This window comes from Nannobrachium achirus, assembly GCF_963921795.1.
Source record: "Nannobrachium achirus genome assembly, chromosome: 6".
NCBI lineage: Eukaryota > Metazoa > Chordata > Actinopteri > Myctophiformes > Myctophidae > Nannobrachium > Nannobrachium achirus.
Genome location: NC_137815.1, coordinates 57,499,432 through 57,507,008, shown reverse-complemented (window position 1 = coordinate 57,507,008; position 7,577 = coordinate 57,499,432).

Genomic DNA, 7,577 nt, shown 5'->3' with positions numbered 1-7,577 from the left:
TTTCGTGTGAAGGACTGATGTATTTTGGCCACGGAAACCCCACCTCAAAATATTTAGTTCCAGGGATTTTCACAACTTTTCAAAAATAACAGATCTACAAGCTCGCAGCGTGGCACTCGGTGCTACGCTGTGAGCTTGTAGATCTGCTATTTTTATTTTCCACCTTGGGCCCTAGTAACTCAGTCCCACTTTCCCCCCCATTGTGACGCCCCTGGGCATACAGCGGCTAAATACACACCGAGTAGTAGAGTACCGGCTGGAACATAAGCAACACCTTATGCTGGTACATACTGTAACAATTTACCATTACTTAACGTGGTGTTACGTCAGTGTAAACACTTTTGTTATTCTCATTGATTTGCACACAAGAACAGCCATTGTGAAGAAAAGTGGCACCACAACGGTAGATGCACTTTAGAAAGAAAACGATAATAGGAATTATTGGGAAGTAGGTAAAGCACAGAGGAGGCACGCCACATACAGGTGATTGTAATGACACTAGTTCGATTCTTGATGGAACCCTGTGGTGTCTTTTCTCCTGTCTGCCATTGGCTTCCTGTCGATGCAGATGGCAGACAGATGTATCTACTTTTACCAATATCCGTCCTGTCAGAAACAGGACAGACACAGGTAAAAGTAGATACATCCAAGCCTCGTCTTTTACTCCTGCTGGTCTCGAAAAGGTAATCCACTGATTTCAACGAAAACCAAAAGAGCAGAGCACCAGTAAGACTCCCTAAATCGGGAGATAAGCGACCGTCAGGTCGCATACACAAACTTTGGAAGGCAATGGTAGCCAATCAGGAGGGAATATGGGAAATGGTACAGAATGATCCATGTTGATGACATGACTGTAGAGATACTGTGTACCGCTTTGCGTGATTTGGGACAAAATCTGTAGGAGCAGCGTCAAAAAATGTGTTTTTTTTTTTAAATCGGCCATATGGTGCCGCCAGATGGGTTTGATGACATGACTGTAGAGATACTGTGTACCGGTGTGCGTGATGTTAGGGCAAAATCTGTAGGAGCAGTGTCCAAAAATGTGTCTTGCAAGAATCTGCCTCATGGTGGCACTAGAAGAGGGCCATGTAAGAAATGATTTGGGGTTTGTGGTTTGGCTGCCAAGGAGTGTGTGTGCAAAGTTTGGCATGGATCGGGGCAACGGTGGCGGAGATATGAGTAGGGTAAAAGTGTGACATGTGACGTGTGACGTGACTGACAGAGGGACGGACGGACTGACTGACAGCCGGTGGAGGTTTTGATAGTAACTGCGACGTGACGGTCGCAACAATAGCACATTACATACATTTTAGTCTCCCTTCAACATAACACCAATCTTAGACTCCTTTCAATGTTTACCTATTCATTCTAGAATGAATGTCAAGATGTTATTGATTACTTTTAAGGCACGACTCAGTCTAGCCTCTTCCTGCATCACAGACATTTTCATGCAGTAGCCTGAGATCTCGCTCAGAGTCCTTTCTGCTCGCTCCAAAGACTAGACTAAAGACAAGGCGATCTTTGCCTCCATGATCCCTGTACTTTGGAATGACCTTCCTGAGGATATCAGATCTGCGTTCTCTTTTAAACCACTTCTCAAAACACACTTTTATCAACTTGCTTTTAGTAAATGATTAGTCTCTTTTGTGCCCTTTAATTTCTAATGCAGTGTGAAGTGCTTTGCTAAAATGTGTATGCAAATAAAAGCAATAAAACATTGTAGTAAACCAGTAACAATACTGACAACAGTGAGAAGCAAAGGCCCATGAAGAGGGACACCAACACACTTGGTGATGGCTACAAAGTTACATTTGATGAAGAGATGTGTCCCTGTGCTGAATCTAGCATGACTGTTTATTCCTCCACTTATGTAATATGACATCTTAATGGTGTGTGCAGCATATTGCATGGCTTCAGGGTAGACATGTGACTTATGTAAATCCATTCACATTTACACCAGTTAGATTGTTGAAGTAAAAATTATATCGGTGAGGTAAAACACACACATACACCTAAACACACACACACACACACACACACACACTCACATGGCTCAATGCAGTGTGTGAAATAACGGTCTATTAAACCCAATTTGGAGTTTGTGACCAAATGGCTGCATAATAGTGTGTCTGTGTGTTTGATGCTGTTGCCAAGGGTATTGTTGTTGTATATGGCAGCCTGCATCCTTCACATTGCCATGGCTGAGTGGGTGTGGGCCCCTTTGATGAATCAAGGACCCAATAATAAGCTGCTCATGTAAACAGTGCTTTTGTGCCAGCAGGGTGACAGTTGTGTGCCCGCCGGGCTTTGCCCAGCTCCCTCTACTTGTAGCCTGCACTGAAGATTAAGAATCACTACACAGTGTTAGCTTTAGTACACAATAGCTTACTGTAACTACCAGCTTCAGTGCCATTCAGAAATCTCTATGGTGACATAATAGCATTTATTAATATGAGTATTTTCCTTTCCACGTGGTGTACCAGTGAGATTTGAGTGAGTGAGACTTTACCAGCTGCTGTAGAAAACATTTCATGTGTTGGAAAGGTGAAATGACAAGGCAAGACCAAAAATCGGAATTCGGACGCACTGGAGAAGTGTACATTATGTTGGTGGTGAGTGCTACACAATACGTATACCACTGACTGAACAAGCATGGTCAGCAGTCAGCAGCACATACGCATACAGTATACACTCACGCATGACACATGCACGGACTGCACGCACGCATGCACTTCATTACACACAGCTCCAGATGTGTAAACAGCCCTGTGGCCAGTTGAGTGGTAGTGGACAGACCTGTGTATATATGAGAGCCCCTTACTACCCTTCTGCTCTACCAGGGTCAGCTTACACCTGAGCACTGATGCATAACACTAAATGAGAGAGAGAGAGAGAGAGAGAGAGAGAGAGAGAGAGAGAGAGAGAGAGAGAGAGAGAGATGGATGGATGGATGGATGCAAAACACAACAGACAAGTTGTTTTGTTAAACAAAACAAGGAGTAAACAAGAATTGACACAGTCAATATATAAGCTGGTCAGATGGGAAAAAAAAGTTTTTTGAAAAAAAAATAAAAAATGTTTTTTGAAAAAAAAAAAAAGTTTTGGAAAAAAAAGTTTTTGGGAAAAAAAAAGTTTTGAAAAAACTCGGGCGTGCTCAAACAACAGTAATAACTGCGTATTACCTTACTGTACTTTACTGTACTGTATACTGTACCTCACTGTACTGTACTGTACATATTCTGTGTTCTATATCTATGAAGTCTGTGTTCTAGATCTATGAATTTTGTCACTCCCCCCCCCCCCCCGTGTATGTGTGTGTGTGTGTGTGTGTGTGTGTGTGTGTGTGTGTGTGTGTGTGTGTGTGTGTGTGTGTGTGTGACTTTTACTTATAACTGAGTACATCTACAGTGCAGTATTGATACTTTTAAGATACTTTTAAAAAAACAAGTGTAAAACATTTGAGTACTTTTTCCAACAGCTACTTTCCCCCATAGCCTGGAGGACTCCTGCTAAGTTTGCAGTTGCCTTAGAGCCTATTACTCTATAAATCTATCTGTGATGTCTGATTGTACTAAAACTAGCATGCTTATTAGGCAGTAGTGGGAAAAGTACTCGCATTCTTTACTTAAGTATCATGCAATACTGCAATGTCAGTGGAAGTCTTGTATTCAAAATGTAGGATACTTGAGTACAAGTATAAAAAGTATTTGTATTAAAATGTACCAAAAGCAGAAAGTACGCATTATGCAGAACTTAATGTAACCAAGGTGTTCAAATAAGTGTATTGATTGTAGGCATTTTCCAAAATCTTGTGGTATTTCACTGCTACATATCGTTCTAAATATATGCTTTCTTGTCATTTAGTACAATGAATGTGTTACCGTGTCTCTAGAAATGTGCTCATTATTGGTGAAGATACTAACTGTAATTCTCAAAGACTCGCATTGGTTCATTCAGCACATCGTTTTTGCTCTGTTTCATTTGATATTAAAATGCAACTCGAATTAATCTACTGTGTGGACACTGATCAGATGACAGGAAGAAGCAGCTCATCAATGAATGTACTTTGTGTTGCTTTTGTAAATTGTGTAGGGTACGATATTTTCATGACTTCACACCAAAGCCCATATCATGGTCATAGAGTTAAATCATTGACAACTTGCATACTCGTTCAGTTCATATGTTAATGCAGATGGTATGCAGATGGTGTGACACATCACCTACTACAGCCTACAACGATGCCCAGGGCAACACTGCATATTGTCTATAAATGGCTCACAGTTTAAATAACGTACGGTTTATTTGGACAATCATCTGTAACAGATGAAGTATAATTAAATACGACGTGATTAACGTTTGTTTGACATCCTCATCACAATTACATTGGATGCATCGCGTTGATTAAAGTGAATGGCTGCTATAGTTTTGCTAGTTTTCATCACCTAATCACCTTCCTTTCATAACCTAATCTCTACGTTTAGAATTGAAAGAAAAATAATGTTAATGTTAGTATGAAGCTAATTATAAAGCTTAAATGGATGATGATGTCAACAATGACTTGTGAAAATCAAAGAATGATAACCGATCTACAAGCAATCATACAAACATTTTGTACTTTGATGCCAATACTTTTGTACTTTTACTCAAGTATAGACCTCTCTTTTCTTCTGTTTCATTTATCACAAGCAGGCTGGCCACAGGCACCGGCTCAGTGTGAAGGAATGGTGCTCCCTGCTGGACAAAATATTTCATTACAGCAGTACAGGTCTGGCTCCCAATCATGAGCTCGGTGACCATGTGACATGGACAGCCAATCGGCAAATAGGTCCCCTAGGTCCCCTGAATGTCTCAGGACAATGTAATCTGTTTAAAGAGCTGGTCCTGCTGACCAGCTAAAAACTCTTGGCATGGTTGTTCATCATCAGAGCATCATCATAGCCACAGTAAACTTATATGACAGGGGGCCCCCAGGGCTCTTTTGCCAATGGACATATTTTTAATTGAAGTAACTGCCTTTCTCTCCCCCTCCATAGAGTAAGACCTCCAAGAGGTGGAAAGAGCTCAAGCCGGTTCGTGCCACCACCTGCCCCAGGGAAACAGCTTTAGTCTGGGTCCTTTCTGAGGAACCCGGGAGAGACCAGTGGTACTCAAAAGTGGGGTCGGGTGATCCTGGACCCTATTATGTACACATGTAGATCTGCTATGTTTAACAACACAAATCTTGTATGGGGTGCCTGGTCTAAAATATTTTCAGATGAGGGTCAGCAGCCAAATAAATACAAAACGGTATTAATCTGTGGGTCCTTGACATGAAAAAAGTTCCAGAAGCACCGGGTCAGACTCAAGCACAAGGAAAAGACTGATACTTACTGCCAGGAGTGAAGAGGTCATCCACACACACACCCACAGTGGGTGTGTGTGTGCAGGGCTCCTGGCACGGTCAGCCTCTCCCCGCTCCACTCCAAGACTGCACTGCTCTCTTGCTCAGGTCCCCCCCGGCCCCCTCCCCCTGGGCTCTTCCCAGGTGTCAGTCAAAGGGAGGAGATAATCCACACAGCTGTCTGCGATGCTGGCAGGAGGAGGACAGACGCACAGTGACAAAATGACAACCTTCCCCCAGCACACACTACTAGCCACCCTCTTGACAGCTCAGCCTCTCACTGTCTTCCGTCCTGTGGTCCCTCTGCCGGTGGAACGAGAGGGGGGAGAGAAAGAGACAGGCTAAATGCAGGAGAGACAGAGAGAGACAGATTAGAGAAGGAGAGGAGAAAGTGCTGCACAGAGGGGTTTTATAATCGGCCTGCATCTCCTCCCCCTCTCTCTGCCTTCCTCCCGCCCACATTGTTATGGCAACGGCCAATCAGCGGCCTGGACCCATAGCCTGGCCCCCACCTTCCCTTCCCTTCCCTCTGCCTTCCTCCTCAACTCAGCTGGCCTGCAGTGTTGACATGATTCTCACAAATTGGCATGAACCGTGTGTGCATGCATGTGTGTCTTGTGTGAGTTTGTGTCTTTTTTTTTTTGCCCCTGTGGAAGAGTATGTCTTTATCCGCCGCATAATTGCACCTGTGTTGTTGAGTGACACCAGCACGTAGTAGGGTTTATAGTTCCTAGAAAGTCTGCTTTAGAAAGCCTAATGGAATGACTCACATGACAGGCAAACAGTAGCCAGTAGCTGTTATGTTGTTGGAGTAGGCTAAAGTTGGAGCGCTGGACACAGATATACTCTGTCCAGCTCTCAATTCTAAGTAATATTCAGAATCTCACACATCGTACACGTTGTAGTGGCGATCCTAACCAAACATTTCGCCACTGTGGGCACTAGGAAACTGTCTTTGACGCGTTCAATAGAAAAGCAATGTCCAAACGTTAAACTGCTGTTGGGTGAGGTTCCCATTTATTATAGTTGTAGACAAGAGTAATCACAGTCACCAAGTTTATGTTATGCGAATCAATCCTAGAGAACGGTAAAAACCGTGAAATTTCCCCAGCGTGCCCATACCATTTCCTCCATCAACAGGCTTCACCTGTGGCCCTTAATACTATACCTGCTCACACTGCGACACCCCTCCCCCCAGGGTAAACCCGCCCATCAATGTACTCGGGCAGAATGGCTCCTTCACACGTTGTAGCCTACACACATGCCCGCACGCACACACTGAACACTCAATAGCCACAAATACACATCGCACATGACACGGGTACATACAAGCATGAGCTTGTGCATACATGATGCACACAAACATACACACACACATGCAGCAGCAGAGGACACACATCCTTTTAAGCAAGTGTAGGCCGGCCTGCCAGGCAGTGCACACATAGACATCAAAGGGGGCTTGAGCCCCTGCCCTTTTGTCCGTCTGTAAAAAGTGCCCTCTCCAGAGTCCAGACCATGAATGCAGTTTTTACTATGGTGAAAGAAATGCAAATGCCTTGTCTTGTCCAAACACTCTTATGTTGAAAGAATTGCCCTCCCTGTGTAGAAATCCATGCCGATACGCCACACACATCTCCAGTATTGACTTGATTATGCTTAGTTCAGTGTGGTATCAAGCATCAAAAATAGCCAACCTCCAAGCTCACAACGTGTTGCATTGCTTGGAGGTCTGCTATTTTCGATATTTCCACCAAAAGGCCCTTTTAGAAATGTCAGCCCCCGCCTCTCTAACATTCTCTGCACGTCCCTGCGGCCTGCTACTGTACTACATGCATGCATGCACACAGTAAACACACAAATACACAGCCACATATACACATGTACTCTAACAGACTTGCATGGCATGGCCCTCCTTCCTGTTGCTCTATACCCAGGCTATTGAAATAGAGAGCAGAGTACCTGAGTCCCAGCACTTATCAGAAGATCTGCTCACAATCATAACTAGCATGGCATGGGGGACGTGGCATGTGTCATTGTGTCATGCATGGTGCCGTTTCCCTGTCACATTTGTTGTCCTGAGATACCTCAGAGAAAACCCTAAACTTAGTTTACAGTCCGCAGAATGGGTTGCATTTTACCACTAGAAAAGCCATAGACACAAATGGTAATTCTTGTACATTTTAGTGTCTAGAGAGAC